Source organism: Ranitomeya imitator, chromosome 2 (genome assembly GCF_032444005.1).
Source record: "Ranitomeya imitator isolate aRanImi1 chromosome 2, aRanImi1.pri, whole genome shotgun sequence".
NCBI classification, from domain to species: Eukaryota; Metazoa; Chordata; class Amphibia; order Anura; family Dendrobatidae; genus Ranitomeya; species Ranitomeya imitator.
Genome location: NC_091283.1, coordinates 341465232 through 341484105, shown reverse-complemented (window position 1 = coordinate 341484105; position 18874 = coordinate 341465232).

Genomic DNA, 18874 nt, shown 5'->3' with positions numbered 1-18874 from the left:
CCGCACTCCACATAGAGAATAATGGAGCCTCCGGCACCGACCTCCACCCGCAGAGCCGCACTCCACATAGAGAATAATGGTGCCTCCGGCACCGACCTCCACCCGCAGAGCCGCACTCCACATAGAGAATAATGGAGCCTCCGGCACCGACCTCCACCCGCAGAGCCACACTCCACATAGAGAATAATGGAGCCTCCAGCACCGACCTCCACCCGCAGAGCCGCACTCCACATAGAGAATAATGGAGCCTCCAGCACCGACCTCCACCCGCAGAACCGCACTCCACATAGAGAATAATGGAGCCTCCAGCACCTACCTCCACCCGCAGAGCCGCACTCCACATATAGAATAATGGAGCCTCCAGCACCGACCTCCACCCGCAGAGCCGCACTCCACATAGAGAATAATGGAGCCTCCAGCACCGACCTCCACCCACAGAGCCGCACTCCACATAGAGAATAATGGAGCCTCCAGCACCGACCTCCACCCGCAGAGCCGCACTCCACATATAGAATAATGGAGCCTCCAGCACCGACCTCCACCCGCAGAGCCGCACTCCACATAGAGAATAATGGAGCCTCCAGCACCGACCTCCACCCGCAGAGCCGCACTCCACATAGAGAATAATGGAGCCTCCAGCACAGACCTCCACCCGCAGAGCCGCACTCCACATAGAGAATAATGGAGCCTCCAGCACCGACCTCCACCCGCAGAGCCGCACTCCACATAGAGAATAATGGAGCCTCCAGCACCGACCTCCACTCGCAGAGCCGCACTCCATATAGAGAATAATGGAGCCTCCAGCACCGACCTCCACCCGCAGAGCCGCACTCCACATAGAGAATAATGGAGCCTCCAGCACCGACCTCCACCCGCAGAGCCGCACTCCACATAGAGAATAATGGAGCCTCCAGCACCGACCTCCAGCCACAGAGCCGCACTCCACATATATGGCTGCTCTGTGCGCACAGGACCTGTGATGAGGTCACAGGAGGGGAGGAGTCAGGGTCACATGATCAGGGGCCTCAGTGTATGCAGGACTCTGCTGTGCTGGTTGTCATGGTGCTGGATGAGGGGAAGTTTATGTGTTGGGTCAGGAGTTGTTTACAGTGTGGATGTAGCAGAGTCGTGTGTGTACAAGGTGTACAAGGTGTAAATGAACCCAGGTACAAAGGAAAAAGATATAATTTTGTTAATGTAAAAATAACAAAGAAATATATAAAGTACAGACCAAAAGTTTGGACACACCTTCTCATTTAAAGATTTTTCTGTATTTTCATGACTATGAAAATTGTAAATTCACACTGAAGGCATCAAAACTATGGATTAACACGTGGAATTTATACTTAACAAAAACGTGTGAAACAACTGAAATTATGTCTTATATTCTAGGTTCTTCAAAGTAGCCACCTTTTGCTTTGATGACTGATTTGCACACTCTTGGCATTCAGGCTGTGTAAGGGCTATTTGACCAAGAAGGAGAGTGATGGGGTGCTACACCAGATGACCTTGCCTCCACAGTCACCAGACCTGAACCCAATTGAGATGGTTTGGGCTGGATCGCAGAGTGAAGGCAAAAGGGCCAACAAGTGCTAAGCATCTCTGGGAACTCCTTCAAGATTGTTGGAAGACAATTCCCGGTGACTACCTCTTGAAGCTCATCAAGAGAATGCCAAGAGTGTGCAAAGCAGTCATCAAAGCAAAAGGTGGCTACTTTGAAGAACCTAGAATATAAGACATATTTTCAGTTGTTTCACACTTTTTTGTTAAGTATATAATTCCACATGTGTTAATTCATAGTTTTGATGCCTTCAGTGTGAATGTACAATTTTCATAGTTATGAAAATACAGAAAAATCTTTAAATGAGAAGGTGTGTCCAAACTTTTTGTCTGTACTGTTTGTATAAAAGGCAAATACTGTATGTCAATCAAAGTTAGCCATACGATGGAGCCACAGGATATAATAGTAAACAAGTGAAATAAATATACACAGACTATTTCCCACATACAAAAGTGAAATCAACAGAGAATGATTATCACAAAGGTGCAATTTTAAAAAACAAAACATTCATAGAGTGTAACAAAAAAGTGATTAAAACATCAGCAATGTGTGGGGTTAAACTAAATACGATTAGTGTGCTGTGGCGCCAACCTGTCCCTACGCACGTTTCAGCAGTGTAAGCCTAGCCCCAACACTAGCCTCAACCCTAACCCTAGCCCTAACCTAATCCTATCACAGTGATCAAAATGAACCAATAGGAAAAATCTATTTGTTTCTATTGGTGCCAGCCAGCAGATCTCGGCAGGTGCAATGCGCCCACCATTTTGATCCCCGAGGAAGACGCCGAGGGCCGGGATACAGACCCAGAGGTTCCAGGGACACCAGAGATACCCATTTCTCCTGGTATTCTAGATCTTTTCAGATGAGAGAGAAATAAATGGGAAACCAGGCTTCTTTTTTAGTAGCCGTTATTCGGTGAATAATGGTGATTGCATCTCTGGGAATGGTAAAATCCGACTCAAATCATGTTCTCTGTAGTCTCAGCTACCCCGGGAGCCGAGACCCCGGAGATTTTCTGACACTGCGGGGCGTTATGCACTTATTTCTCAGCACCGTTAAACAGCAGCGCTGAGGCATAAGTACCCTAAACTGCCGCTGTTAAAAGGCGTATCGGTCGTTAAGGGGTTAAAGTGTTCTGTCCCCACATGAGGCGAATGGAGGTGTGGTTGATTAATAAGCGCTGTGAGAGAGAATCGTACCTTCGTATTTCCTCGATATGAGGCAGACAGGACCAATGCTGTTGAGCGTCCGGAGAGATGATGCACACCAGGGATTGTGCAATCCAGACTTGTTTATTTGGAAATCTGGACATACAGCCGATAACTGGTAATACAGTACTTTCTCCAGAAATGCAGGTGTAGACAAGGTACAGTAAGATGTAGCACCAAGTATGAATGCAAGTGTGAGCAGCAAGAGAGAGTTCGAAAGACTGATGCCTTCCTAAGCCGGTAAAAGAGCGTCCTCTCACAACAGAAAGTAAACTGAAAATGAAATGGCTGCTAGAGGAAGTGAAGACTTGACCCCTGAACCGGAAGTAAAGACATGCCCACAAGAATAAATGAATAACAAGTTGCCGTATGGAAAAAGGCCATTGGGTGGCAGCAGAGTACAATACAGAGTAAAATATAACAACATACATGGAACAGCACATAAAGGGATGAAAGATGCAGGCAAAAGAGACAGTTAAGGATGAAAAGGGGAAAGAAAAACATGGTTTATTAAGGAAAATGGGAAAAGCAAATTAAAGGAACAGAAGGATTGATATGTACAGGATGGGTGAAGGAAAGGGAGTTAGGCTACTTTCACACTTCCGTCGGTATGGGGCCGTCGCAAACCGTCGGCCCGATGTACCGATGGACGTTGTGCTAAATGTAGCACAACGTGGGCATCGGATGCAGTTTTACAATGCATCCGCTGCCTATTGTGATGAGCGGGGATGAGGGGGCGGAGTTCCGGTCACGCATGCGCGGTCGGAAATGGCGGAGACGTCGCACAAAAAAAGTTACATTGAACTTTTTTTGAGCACATATCTCAACACACACATCTGTAGCATTGTTAGGTAACAAATATCACAGTAGTACCAATATCCATAAAGGTACACATACTCATGCTACTTCTGGCGGACTACAATAATGGGCCAATCGTTACAAATATAAATCCGAAGCACGCAAAGAAAAAACAACGATCCATAGGCCCAAGGTATATTGAAGCCCCCTGACGAAGGCTGTGCTGAAACGCGCGTCGGGGTGACGTGGATGGTACTGGCAGGTCCCCTGACTATTCTCCCGGTGGTCTCTGGTTGTACACTAGGTAAGACTAATATGCGACTATTTTTTCATTGAGCTACATCTAGCCTTTTTCATATTCTAAGTATCATGGTCGGTCCTTATGTATGAACAGTCTAAACATATATACGTTAGTGACTACAATGAATATCACCTTGAACCACCGCCATGTCACTCTGGGGATATAAACTTTGAGACAATAGGAGTTCATACTTTAGGGACTCTGTATGACTATTTGATTAATTATTGTTGCCAGACCTTCCATGTCCCGTCTTGCTGTTTAGTTTGTTCACATGTCCTGTGGGAGTACCCACTGGTACACCTGTTTAATTGTATCTGTAAAATAAAGTTTGTTATACTTTTTCAATACACCTTGGGCCTATGGATCGTTGTTTTTTCTTTGTGTGCATTGAACTTTTTTTATGTGTCGCGTCCGCCAAAACACGACGGATCCGTCGCACGACGGATGCGACGTGTGCCCATCTGTCGCGATCCGTCGCTAATACAAGTCTATGGGCAAAAAACGCATCCTGCAAACACATTTGCAGGATGCGTTTTTTGCCCATAACGACGGATTGCGACGGAGCCCAGAAGATGGAAGTGTGAAAGTAGCCTAAGATACCTTAAGAGGTCAGAGGGGAAGAAAAGGAACGGGAAAGGCAAGGAAAGAAAAACAGCTGTAAAGAGGCGGAGAGACGAGAAGATAGAGAAATACTGACTGTTACATAATGTGAGATACGGATTGTTGGAGTCTAATAGCGGCGCAGTTCTCATGGAATCTCATCCACTTTGCTTGGACAGTTAAACAGCAGAATTTTTATGCACAAAAAGCAGCAGAAAATACGCAGCATTTACTTACATGTGAACACGGTCTAAATTTCAAAGCAAAGTGGACCTGATTCCATGAAATCTCCGCTCTCTGTGGCCTGAAGACGCTGCAGAACTCTGCGGTTTTGGTGCATTTTTTTTTTATAGGCTTCATCTGACATAAAAAAAAATTATGAAGAAAAAACATCATTATATTTTTAAGCGCAGAATCAAAGCTTTTCTGTACTATTAAAATAGCGTTAAAAACGCGACTTCATTAATTCCTCAAAATCGCATCAAATATAGGGAAAATGCATACAAGAAACGCAGCAAATACACAATAATCAGAGAAGATTGTTACTGCGTCATCTGGTGTGGACACCTGCAGAAAAAAAAGCCGCTGAAAGAACGCACATGTGAACACGGTCTCAGCATTAGGCTATGTTCACACTTTGCGGATTTTGCTGCGGATCCGCAGCAGTTTCCCGTGAGTTTACAGTACAATGTAAACCTATGGGAAACAAAAAACGCTGTGCACATGCTGCGGAAAAAAACGCGCGGAAACGCAGCGGATTACATTCCGCAGCATGTCACTTCTTTACTGCGGATTTTCCCCTGCTCAAATCGGAAAATGCAGATGAAAATCCGCATAAGAAACCGCAGTAAAAACCGCGATAAATCCGCAGTAAAAACCGCAACGGGTTTTCACTGCGGATTTTGGAATTCCGCTGCGGAAAATTCCGCAGTGGAATCCACAAAGTGTGCACATAGCATTACAGTTTTATTACATTTTTCTATTGGTTTATTGGTTTAACACAGAAAAAATATCAATCACCCCATTATTTTTACGTCATTTACCGATTCCGGCAAATATTCTGATCACCGTGATGTGCAGATTGTTACGATTACAGGGACACCAGATATGTCCGTGTTATTTACTGATTTGGGATATTTATTATTTAAAAAAAAAACGCATTAAAAATTACTTTTTTTTTTCCATTATCAAGTGTTTCTCTTTATTAATTTTTAGTAATTTTAAAGGATGGAAAAATCTCTTATTCTCCTTTTATGTTAAAAATACATCCATTGTACACAGCAATATATTTCTGCCAATATAATCTGCCTGTAGTCAGAGCCTACAGTACAGATCAAGTACGCAAGATTCTGCCACTGACATCACCAGAGCCGCTATCTCAGCAGCTTAAGTCACCTGTCTTTAATATTAACCCCTTTCCAACATCGGACGTAATAGTACGCCAATGTCGGACACCATCCCTTTGATGTGGGCTCCAGCGCTGAGCCCATATGTTTCCCAGCACATGTCAGCTGCTTAGAACAGCTAACATGTGCCCGGAACAGCCGCGATCCACCTGCGGCTATTAAACCGTTAAATGCCGCTGTCAAACTTTGACAGCAACATTTAACATGCGCTACCGGCAATCGTGCCTGAAATCCGCCCATCGGTGACCCCGTCACGTGATCGCGGGTCACCGATGGGTTGGCATGACAACCAGAGGTCTCCTGGAGACCTCTATGGTTGTCACTGCCGGATTGCTATGAGCACAACCCGGTGGTCGGCGCTCATAGCAAGTAAGGTATTCTGCTACATACAGGTGATCTGATCATCACCTGTATGTAACAGACCCAGTCGCGTTATGGCAGCTTCTAGTTTCTCATGGAGACTGTTGAAGCATGCCAAAAGAGAAAAAAAGGTTTTAAAAATATTAAAAAAAATAAAGGTTTAAATTATCCCCCTTTGGCACCAATTCAAAATAAAACAATAATAAAAAAAGAAATCAAACAAACACATATTTGGTATCGCCGAGTTCAGAATCGCCCAATCTATAAAAAAAAAAAAGAATTAACCTGATCCTTAAACGGTGTAGCGAAAAAAAAAGTCAAATCGCCAGAATTGTTTTTTTGGTCGCCGCGACATTGCATTAAAATGCAATAATGGGCGATCAAAAGATTCTATCTGCACCAAAATGGTATCAATAAAAACATCAGCTCGGCACGGAAAAAAAAAGCCCTCACCCGACCCCAGGCCACGAAAAATGCAGACGCTACGGGTATCGGAAAATTGCATTTTTTTGTTGTTGTTTTGTTTTGTTTTAGCCAAGTTTGGAATTTTTTTTCACCACTTAGATAAAAAAGAACTTATACATGTTTGGTGTCTATGAACTTGTAATGACCTGGAGAATCATAATGAGCATTTAGTGAACATGGTAAAAAAAAAGCCAAACAAAAAACAAGGGTGGGATTGCACTTTTTTTTGCAATTTCACCACACTTGGAATTTTTTTCCCATTTTCTGTTACACAACATGGTAAAACCAACGGTGTCATTCAAAAGTGCAACTCATCCTGCAAAAAAATAAGCCCTCACATGGCCAAATTGCCAGAAAAATAAAAAAGTTATGGCTCTGGGAAGGAGGGGAGCGAAAAACGAAAATGCAAAACTGAAAAAAGCTCCAGTCACAAAGGAGTGAACAGTGGCAAATATTTTTTTCCAGAAATGTGGCCTTGTTTCAGGAACATGTTATTAGCACTAACAATTTGTATTTTCAAATGTGGACTCATGCATGGCCAAAAACATTGCCAGCACAAAATATTTTTCTGTGAAGCATAAGGAGAAATGCGTCTCTCACCCAGATGCAGTAAAATCCAAAGTCCTTTATTTTATCATAATGAGGTTAAAAAACAAGGTTCATAGGAACAGCAGGTGAGTATCAGCATGAGGGAAGTTCAGACGGACGACAGCCATTTTACGCAACGAGGGCTTCCACGGGTCCAGGTGTGAGATTACATGATGTCATATCCTTTTAGGCCGGTTTCACACGTCAGTGGCTCCGGTACGTGAGGTGACAGTTTCCTCACGTACCGGAGCCACTGACACACGTAGACACATTAAAATCAATGCATCTGTGCAGATGTCATTGATTTTTTGCAGACCGTGTCTCCGTGTGCCAAACACGGAGACATGTCAGTGTTCGTGGGAGCGCACGAATTACACAGACCCATTAAAGTCAATGGGTCCATGTAAAACACGTACCACACACGGACGGTGTCCATGTGCAGTCCGTGTGCCGTGCAGGAGACAGCGCTATATTAAGCACTGTCCCCCCCACTGGTGCTGAAGCCGCCATTCATATCTTCTCTGCAGCAGCGTTTGCTGTAGAGAAGATATGAATAATCGTGTTTAAAATAAAGATCCATGTACCCACCCCCCTCCCACCCCCTGTGCGCCCGCCCGCTGATCTTAAAATACTCACCCGGCTCCCTCGCTGGCACTGCTTCCTGTCCTGGCCGCACCTTCTACTGTATGAGCGGTCACGTGGGGCCGCCAATTACAGTCATGAATATGCAGCTCCACCTCCCATAGGGGTAGAGCCGCATATTCATCACTGTAAATGAGCGGCCCCACAAGACCGCTGATACAGTAGAAGGTGCGGCCAGGACAGGAAGCAACGCCAGCCAGCGATGGAGCCGGGTGAGCATTTTAACAACAGCGGGCGGGCGCACAGGGGGTGGGAGGGGGGTGGGCACATAGATCTTTATTTTAAACACGAGAAACAAACAAAAAAAAGGAATATTCATATCTTCTCTACAGCAAACGCTGCTGCAGGGAAGATATGAATGGGGCTTCAGCACCAGATGCAGGGGACAGCGCTAAACTTTAGCTCTGTCTCCTGCACGATGTGTGTGGTACCCAGTGGGCACACGGGCGGCACACGTGTGCCGCCCGTGTGCGCCACACTGATGTGCCACAGAAACGCACGGGCACACGGATAATTCCGGTACTGATTTTTCCGGTACCGGAATTATCTGGACGTGTGAGACTGCCCTTAAAGGGATTTTGACTAGTGAAGGTATATAAAAACATTAAAAAAAACCACATTTTTTGACGTAGAAATATATATATATATAAAACAATAAAAACATAATCACTAATCTACTGCAAAAATGCATACATTAAGCATCCCATCATTTTTAATGCATTCCGCAATTTTTGTTTGCGTTTTTTTCACGCTAAAAACGCATCACCGAAAAATACGCAGCATGTTCATTAATTTTGCGGATTTTTTGCGGACTTCCCGCTACTTATGGCATTTTGAAGCTCCGAAAAAAAAAATGCGAAAAATTCTCACCAAAAAACACACAAAAACCGCGAGAAAACGCAAGAAAACCACGCAAAAAAACGCATGCAGATTTCCTGCGGAAAAAGTCCGGTTTTGTTTGCAAAGTGCTTTGAGAAAGAACAAGCTATTGTCCGAAACGCGTAACCTGTTACTCATTATCATGTGAATTCATCCTACTGGACTTCATGTTTTATTCACAATAAATTTGGAATTTTTTTGGAAGCTCGATTTTCCTTTTCTTGCTACAGCTGTTCCTATGGACCTTGTTTTTTAACCTCATTATAGTAAATAAAGGGCTTCGGTTTTTACTGCATCTGGGTGAGAGCCTCATCTCTCTTTATGCTTCACAGACGGTTTAGGCTTTTTTGATGCTGAGCACCTTCTACCCTTTGCTTTATGCTGCATGCTATCGGTTTACATACAGAATCTGTGTCACCATACAAGTGTGCATATTCCCCTGGTGCCATTCATTCTCTGACTATCCTTGGAACATTTGCATTTGTACTTGGAATTTAGCACAGGGTGTTTTTTTTCCGCACATAGCATGATGGACACTTCTAATGAAGATACTACAGTTCTGGCCGAACAAACAGCAGAAAAACTTGGAATATTAGCAGGCCGTGAGGATGCGGTGGGATTTTTTGCAGATTGTAATCATAAAGATTAATTACAAATGATCGGTACTGAGACTCTGGAATATAAAATTTACTTCATGGTCGAGAGAGAAATCCGGCTTTTTTGGACTGTTAAATCCTTAAAATAATATATTGACTGTGGACGTGTACCCAAGGGACTCCGTGTGTTTAAAGAAATATCGCAATTCAAGGATGATCCCATCTTCCAAAAAGAATCTACATTGTTCACAAAATCTTTTACAACTGGTAACAACACAGAATGAAAAAGAATACTAGTTACTCTGTGAACGGTTGGAAAAATCAAAGTTAGAGCTATCCACTCGTTTCACTGAAAATCAAAATCAAATTTTTTTGAAAAAAATGGAGAGAAAATTAGTATTGGTCCAAACTGAGACCAAACAGAAGAAAAAAAGAGACATTTTTGAGAGATAAGAACGATTTCGACACTGGCCACATCTTTTCTTGGAAAACTAACAAAAAACGAATTTTTTTTTAGTAAAAACGCATCTCCAAAACAAATAAGAAAAAAATCTAACATGGATGGCTGGATTACTGATTCAAAGCCCAGCACCCCTGAAGAACAAATTGATGATCAGGATAACTCACTAACTATTGCAGGACCATCGGTCCCTTCAGGACAAAAATCAGGAGGGTGGTAGAAAACGCAAATCAATGGAAAAAGCGCAAGAATGTTTCCTGAAGGAAATAGGATCTACTGATGATGCACTACAAATTTTGAATCTATCCAAAAGGACACCGACAGCTGATCACATCTCTCTTTTGTCAAAGGGACTTACTTTTTGCATTTTTGCATACCGGAAAAATTAAATCTCACATATTTTAAAATTGATTTGTTTAAGAGTGTTAGGAAGCTTCATCTGCATAAGTCCTTTGTTAATGTAAAAAAAGATAATGTTTCTACCAATCTCAATAATGATAGCCCGATCTCAATAGGGACTTAAGGATTTATGGCATATCCACCAACTGATTCAACACACATTGCAGATACTGTTATGTTAGTGAGTATATCTGATTCCACAGAAGATTCACAGGCTGTAATGAATAAAAATACCCTTCTACCCTCACAAGAATCATTTAAAAAAGGAGTACATTCTAGTTATATGCCTCCTATTTCCCCGGGTAACGTTATCGACTTATTTCAAGATCTTGTAATTAACCCCTTCATGACCCAGCCTATTTTGACCTTACAGACCTGACCGTTTTTTGTAATTCTGACCAGTATCCCTTTATGAGGTAATAACTCGGGAATGCTTCAACGGATCCTAGCGGTTCTGAGATTATTTTTTCGTGACATATTGGGCTTCATGTTAATGGTAAATTTAAGTCGATAATTTTTGCGTTCATTTGTGAAAAAAATAGAAATTTGGCTAAAATTTTGAAAATTTTGTAATTTTCAAATTTTGAATTTTTATTCTGTTAAACGAGAGAGTTATGTGACACAAAATAGTTAATAAATAACATTATCCACATGTCTACTTTACATCAGCACAATTTTGGAACCAAATTTTTTTTTTGCTAGGAAGTTATAAGGGTTAAAATTTGACCAGCGATTTCTCATTTTTACAGCAAAATTTACAAAACCATTTTTTAGGGACCACCTCACATTTGAAGTCAGTTTGAGGGGTCTATATGGCTGAAAATACCCAAAAGTGACACCATTCTAAAAACTACACCCCTCAAGGTACTCAAAACCACATACAAGAAGTTTATTAACCCTTCAGGTGCTTCACAGCAGCAGAAGCAACATGGAAGGAAAAAATGAACATTTAACTTTTTAGTCACAAAAATGATGTTTTAGCAACAATTTTTTTATTTTCCAAATGGTAAAAAGAGAAACTGCACACCAAAAGTTATTACACAATTTGTCCTGAGTACAGCGATACCCCATATGTGGGGGAGAACCACTGTTCGGGTGCACGACAGGGCTCGGAAGGGAAGGAGCACCATTTGACTTTTTCAATGAAAAATTGGCTCCAATCTTTAGCAGACACCATGTCGGGTTTGGAGAGCCCCTATGTGCCTAAACATTGGAACGCCCCCACAAGTGACCCCATTTTGGAAACTAGACCCCCCAAGGAGCTTATCTAGATGCATAGTGAGCACGTTGAACCCCCAGGTGCTTCACAAATTGATCTGTAATAATGAAAAAGTACTTTTTTTTCACAAAAAATTTATTTTAGCCTCAATTTTTTCATTTTCACATGGGTAACAGGATAAAACAGATCCTAAAATGTGTTGGGCAATTTCTCCTGAGTACATCGATACCTCATATGTGGTCACAAACCACTGTTTGTGCACACGGCAAGGCTCGGAAGGGAAGGAGCACAATTTGACTTTTGAATGAAAAATTAGCTCCAATCATTAGCGGACACCATGTCGCGTTTGGAGAGCCCCTGTGTGCCTAAACATTGGAGCTTCCCCACATGTGACTCCATTTTGGAAACTAGACCCCCCAAGGAACTTATCTAGATGCATAGTGAGCACTTTGAACCCCCAGGTGCTTCACAAATTGATCCGTAAAAATGAAAAAGTACTTTTTTTCACAAAAAATTTCTATTAGCCTCAATTTGTTAATTTCCACATGGACAACAGGATAAAATGGATCATAAAATTTATTAGGCAATTTCTCCCGAGTACACTGATACCTCACATGTGGGGGTAAACCACTGTTTGGGCACACGGCAGGGCTCGGAAGGGAAAGAGCTCCATTTGACTTTTTGAATGAAAAACTAGCTCCAATCGTTAGCGGACACCATGTCGCGTTTGGAGAGCCCCCGTGTGCCTAAACATTGGAGCTCTCTCACATGTGACCCCATTTTGGAAACTAGACCCCCCAAGGAACTTATCTAGATGCATAGTGAGCACTTTGAACCCCCAGGTGCTTGACAAATTGATCCGTAAAAATGAAAAAGTACTTTTTTTCACAAAAAATTTCTTTTAGCCTCAATTTGTTCATTTCCACATGGACAACAGGATAAAATGGATCCTAAAATGTATTGGGCAATTTCTCCTGAGTACACTGATTCCTCACATGTGGGGTAAACCACTGTTTGGGGACACGGTAGGGCTCGGAATAAATGGAGCGCCATTTGACTTTTTGAATGAAAAATTAGCTCCAATCATTAGCGGACACCATGTCGCGTTTGGAGAGCCCCCGTGTGCCTATACATTGGAGCTCCCTCACATGTGACCCCATTTTGGAAACTAGACCCCCCAAGGAACTTATCTAAATGCATAGTGAGCACTTTGAACCCCCAGGTGCTTCACAAATTGATCTGTAAAAATGAAAAAGTACTTTTTTTTCACAAAAAATTTCTTTTAGCCTCAATTTGTTCATTTCCACATGGACAACAGGATAAAATGGATCCTAAAATGTATTGGGCAATTTCTCCTGAGTACACTGATTCCTCACATGTGGGGTAAACCACTGTTTGGGGACACGGTAGGGCTCGGAATAAATGGAGCGCCATTTGACTTTTTGAATGAAAAATTAGCTCCAATCATTAGCGGACACCATGTCGCGTTTGGAGAGCCCCCGTGTGCCTATACATTGGAGCTCCCTCACATGTGACCCCATTTTGGAAACTAGACCCTCCAAGGAACTTATCTAAATGCATAGTGAGCACTTTGAACCCCCAGGTGCTTCACAAATTGATCTGTAAAAATGAAAAAGTACTTTTTTTTCACAAAAAAATTCTTTTAGCCTCAATTTGTTCATTTCCACATGGGCAACAGGATAAAATGGATCCTAAAATGTATTGGCCAATTTCTCCTGAGTACACTGATACCTCAAATGTGGGGTAAACCACTGTTTGGGCACACGGCAGGGCTCGGAATGGAAGGAGCGCCATTTGACTTTTTGAATGAAAAATTAGCTCCAATCATTAGCTGACACCATGTCGCGTTTGGAGAGCCCATGTGTGCCTAAACATTGGAGCTCCCCTACATATGACCCCATTTTGGAAACTAGACCTCCCAAGGAACTAATCTAAATGTGCGATGACCACTTTAAACCCTCAAGTGCTTCACAGAAGTTTATAACGCAGAGCCGTGAAAATAAAAAATCATTTTTCTTTCCTCAAAAATTATTTTTTAGCCCACAATTTTTTATTTTCACAAGATTAACAGGAGAAATTGGACCCGGAAAGTTGTTGTCCAATTTGTCCTGAGTACGCTGATACCCCATATGTGGGGGGGAACCACTGTTTGGGCACACGTCGGGGCTCGGAAGGGAAGTAGTGACTTTTGAAATGCAGATTTGATGGAATGGTCTGCGGGCGTCACGTTGCGTTTGCAGAGCCCCTGATGTGCCTAAACAGTAGAAACCCCCAACAAATGAGCCCACTTTGGAAACTAGACCCCCAAGGAACTTATCTAGATATGTGGAGAGCACTTTGAACCCCCAAGTGCTTCACAGAAGTTTACAACGCAGAGCCGTGAAAATAAAAAATCATTTTTCTTTCCTCAAAAATTATGTTTTAGCAAGCAATTTTTTATTTTCACAAGGTTAACAGGAGAAATTGGACCCCAATAATTGTTGCCCAGTTTGTCCTGAGTATGCTGGTACCCCATATGTGGGGGTAAACCACTGTTTGGGCGTATGTCGGGGCTCGGAAGGGAGGGAGCACCATTTGACTTTTTGAATGCAAGATTGACTGGAATCAATGGTGGCGCCATGTTGCGTTTGGAGACCCCTGATGTGCCGTAACAGTGGAAACCCCTCAATTCTAACTCCAACACTAACCCCAACACACCCCTAACCCTAATCCCAACTCTAGCCATAACACTAATCAGAACCCTAACCCCAACACACCCCTAACCACAACCCTAACCCCAACACACCCCTAACCCTAATCCCAACCCTAACCCTAATCCTAACCCTGATCCCAACCCTAACCCCAACACACCCCTAACCTTAACCATAACCCTAACCACAGCCTAATCTTAACCCTATTTCCAACTCTAGCCCTAATTCCAACCCTAACCCTAAGGCTATGTGCCCATGTTGCGGATTCGTGTGAAATTTTTCCGCACCATTTTTGAAAAATCCGCAGGTAAAAGGCACTGCATTTTCACTGTGGATTTACCGCGGATTTCCAGTGTTTTTTGTGCGGATTTCACCTGTGGATTCCTATTGAGGAACAGGTGTAAAACGCTGCGGAATCCACACAAAGAATTGAAATGCTGCGGAAAATATAACACAGCGTTTCCGCGGGGTATTTTCCGCACCATGGGCACAGCGGATTTGGTTTTCCATAGGTTTACATGGTACTGTAAACCTGATGGAAAAGTGCTACGAATCCGCAGCGGCCAATCCGCACCGTGTGCACATAGCCTAATTCTAACCCTAACCCTAGTTCTAACCCTAATTCTAGCCATAACCCTAAGGCCAGGTTCACACTGCACTAGCAGCAGCCCGTTCAGCACATACGCTAACAGGCTGCTGCTAGCGCAAGTGCCGACGTTTGCATCGCGCTAGCGCAGATAGAGCTGGCTCTATCTGCGCTATCAGTGACGGACCCGGAAACGCTGCAGCCCGCGTCTCCGGGTCCGTCACTCAATGACGGCACATGCCTAGCGCACACCCATTTTGGGCGTGCGCTAGTGATGTCTCTGACATTGCTGTCAATGGCGGCCATAACGGACTACGTTACACCACGTTTATGCCGCGGTATAACATAGTCCATCTAATGGACTGCTTAGACGCAGTGTAACCCTAACCCTAATCCCAACCCCAACCCTAACCCTAGTGGGGCAAAGAGAAAAAAAATTATTTATTTTATTATTGTCCCTATCTATGGGGGTGATAAAGGGGGGGGGGGTTATTTATTATTTTTTTATTTTGATCACTGTGATAGAACCTATCACAGCGATCAAAATGTACCTGTAACGAATCTGCCGGCCGGCAGATGCAGCGGGCGCACTGCGCATGCGCGCGCCATTTTGGAAGATGGCGGCGCTCATCCAACACGCGGACGGAGACCGGGAGGGACACAGGTCAGTAAGTATGAGGGGAAGGTGATCAGACAGCGGGGGGGAGCGGAGAGCAGGGGGAGCAGACAGGAGGACGGAGGAGAGCGGGGGACACTATTTGACCGGACGGAGGACCGGAGGAGAGGTGATCGGTGGCGGTGGGGGGGGGGGCAGATCGTGATCTCCAGCCATGGCTGATGCTATTGCAGCATCTGCCATAGCTGGATTGTAATATTTCACCAATTTTCATTGGTGAAATATTACTATCGCTCTGATTGAAAGTGAAAGTGAAAAGTCACTTTCAACAGCCAATCAGAGCGATCGTAGCCACGGGGGGGCGAAGCCACCCCCTTCCTGGGCTAAAGTACAAATCCCCCTGTCCCTGCAGGCCGGGTGAAATTACAGTTAACCCTTTCACCCGGCCTGCAGGAGCCCAATCCGGCCATGACGCATATGCTGCGTCACAGGTCGGATTGGCACAGGTTTTCATGACGCATACGGTGCGTCAAAGGTCGGGAAGGGGTTAAGGACGTAGAAGCTATTTGTTACCGCCCACCTATTAAAAATCTGTCTAAGGCCGGTTTCACACGTCAGTGCCTCCAGTATGTGTAGTGACAGTTTTCTCACGTACCAGAGACACTGACACAGGTAAACCCATTCAAATGAATGGGTCTATGCACACGTCAGCGTGTTTTTAAGGACCGTGTGTCCATGTGCAAAACACAGACATGCACGTTTTGCTTTGATGACTGCTTTGCACAATCTTGGCATTCTCTTGATGAGCTTCAAGAGGTAGTCACTGGGAATGGTTTTCACTTCACAGGTGTGCGCTGTCAGGTTTAATAAGTGGGATTTCTTGCCTTATAAATTGGGTTGGGACGATCAGTTGTGTTGTGCAGAAGTCTGGTGGATACACAGCTGATAGTCCTACTGAATAGACTGTTAGAATTTATATTATGGCAAGAAAAAAGCAGCTAAGTAAAGAAAAACGAGTGGCCATCATTACTTTAAGAAATGAAGGTCAGTCAGTCCAAAAAATTGGGCAAACTTTGAAAGTGCCCCCAAGTGCAGTTGCAAAAACCATCAAGCGCTACAAAGAAACTGGCACACATGAGGACCGCCCCAGGAAAGGAAGACCAAGAGTCTCCTCTGCTTCTGAGGATAAGTTTATCCGAGTACCAGCCTCAGAAATCGCAGGTTAACAGCAGCTCAGATTAGAGACCAGGTCAATGCCACACAGAGTTCTAGCGGCAGACATATCTCTACAACAACTGTTAAGAAGAGACAGTGCAGCAGGCCTTCATGGTAAAATAGCTGCTAGGAAACCACTGCAAGGATAGGCAACAAGCAGAAGAGACTTGTTTGGGATAAAGAACACAAGGAATGGACATTAGACAAGTGGAAATCTGTGTTTTGGTCTGATGAGTCCAAATTTGAGAACTTTGGTTCCAACCACCGTGTTTTTGTGCAACGCAGAAAAGGTGAACGGATGAACTCTACATGCCTGGTTCCCACCATGAAGCATGGAGGTGGAGGTGTGATGGTGTGGGGGTGCTTTGCTTGTGACACTGTTGGGGATTTATTTAATATTGAAGGCATACTGAACCAGCATGACTACTACAGCATCTTGCAGCGGCATGCTATTCCATCCGGTTTCCGTTTAGTTGGACCATCATTTATTTTTCAACAGGACAATGACCCCAAACACACCTCCAGGCTGTGTAAGGGCTATTTGACCAAGAAGTAGATTGATGGGGTGCTACGCCAGATGACCTGGTCTCCACAGTCACCAGAGCTGAACCCAATCGAGATGGTTTGGGGTGAGCTGGACCACAGACTGAAGGCAAAAGGGCCAACAAGTGCTAAGCATCTCTGGGAACTCCTTCAAGATTGTTGGAAGACCATTCCATTCCTCTCATCAAGAGAATGCCAAGAGTATGCAAAGCAGTCATCAAAGCAAAAGGTAGCTACTTTGAATAACCTAGAATATAAGACATAATGTCAGTTGTTTCACACTTTTTTGTTAAGTATATAATTCCACATGTGTTAATTCATAGTTTTGATGCCTTCAGTGTGAATGTACAATTTTCATAGTCATGAAAATACAGAAAAATATTTAAATGAGGAGAGTCCAAACTTTTGGTCTGTACTGTATATGGGCCCCCAGCCTAAAACAGCACCAGTTCTGGAGCTTTGCCTGATTCTTCCCACTTGCCCTGTAGCGGTGGCAAGTGAGGTAATGAGGGGTTAATGTCACCTTCCTATTGGAAGGTGACATTATGCCGGCTTAGTAATGGAGAGATGTCAATAAGACACCTCTCCATTACTAATCCTATCCTACAGTCATGGCCAAAAGTATTGACACCCCTGCAATTCTGTCATATAATACTCATTTTCTTCCTGAAAATGATTGCAATCACAAATTATTTGGTATAATTATCTTCATTTAATTTGTCTTAAATGAAAAAACACAAAAGAGAATAAAGCAAAAAGCAAAACATTGATCATTTAACACAAAACTCCAAAAATGGGCCAGACAAAAGTATTGGCACCCTCAGCCTAATACTTAGTTGCACAACCTGTAGCCAAAATAACTGCGACCAACCACTTCCGGTAACCATCAATGAGTTTCTTACAATGCTCTGCTGGAATTTTAGACCATTTTTCTTTGGCAAACTGCTCCAGGTCCCTGATATTTGAAGGGTGCCTTCTCCAAACTGCCATTTTTAGATCTCTCCACAGGTGTTCTATGGGATTCAGGTCTGGACTCATTGCTGGCCACCTCAGAAGTCTCCAGTGCTTTCTCTCAAACCATTTTCTAGTGCTTTTTGAAGTGTGTTTTGGGTCATTGTCCTGCTGGAAGACCCATGACCTTTGAGGGAGACCCAGCTTTCTCACACTGGGCCCTACATTATGCTGCAAAATTTGTTGGTAGTCTTCAAACTTCATAATGCCATGCACACGGTCAAGCAGTCCAGTGCCAGAGGCAGCAAAGCAACCCCAAAACATCAGGGAACCTCCGCCATATTTGACTGTAGGGACCGTGTTCTTTTCTTTGAATGCCTCTTTTTTTCTCCTGTAAACTCTATGTTGATGTCTTTGCCCAAAAAGCTCTACTTTTGTCTCATCTGACCAGAGAACATTCTTCCAAAACGTTTCAGGCTTTTTCAGGTAAGTTTTGGCAAACTCCAGCCTGGCTTTTTTATGTCTCGGGGTAAGAAGTGGGGTCTTCCTGGGTCTCCTACCATACAGTCCCTTTTCATTCAGACGCCGACGGATAGTACGGGTTGACACTGTTGTACCCTCGGACTGCAGGGCAGCTTGAACTTGTTTGGATGTTAATCGAGGTTCTTTATCAAACTTCTGCACAATCTTGCATTGAAATATCTTGTCAATGTTTATTTTCCATCCACATCTAGGGAGGTTAGCCACAGTGCTATGGGCTTTAAACTTCT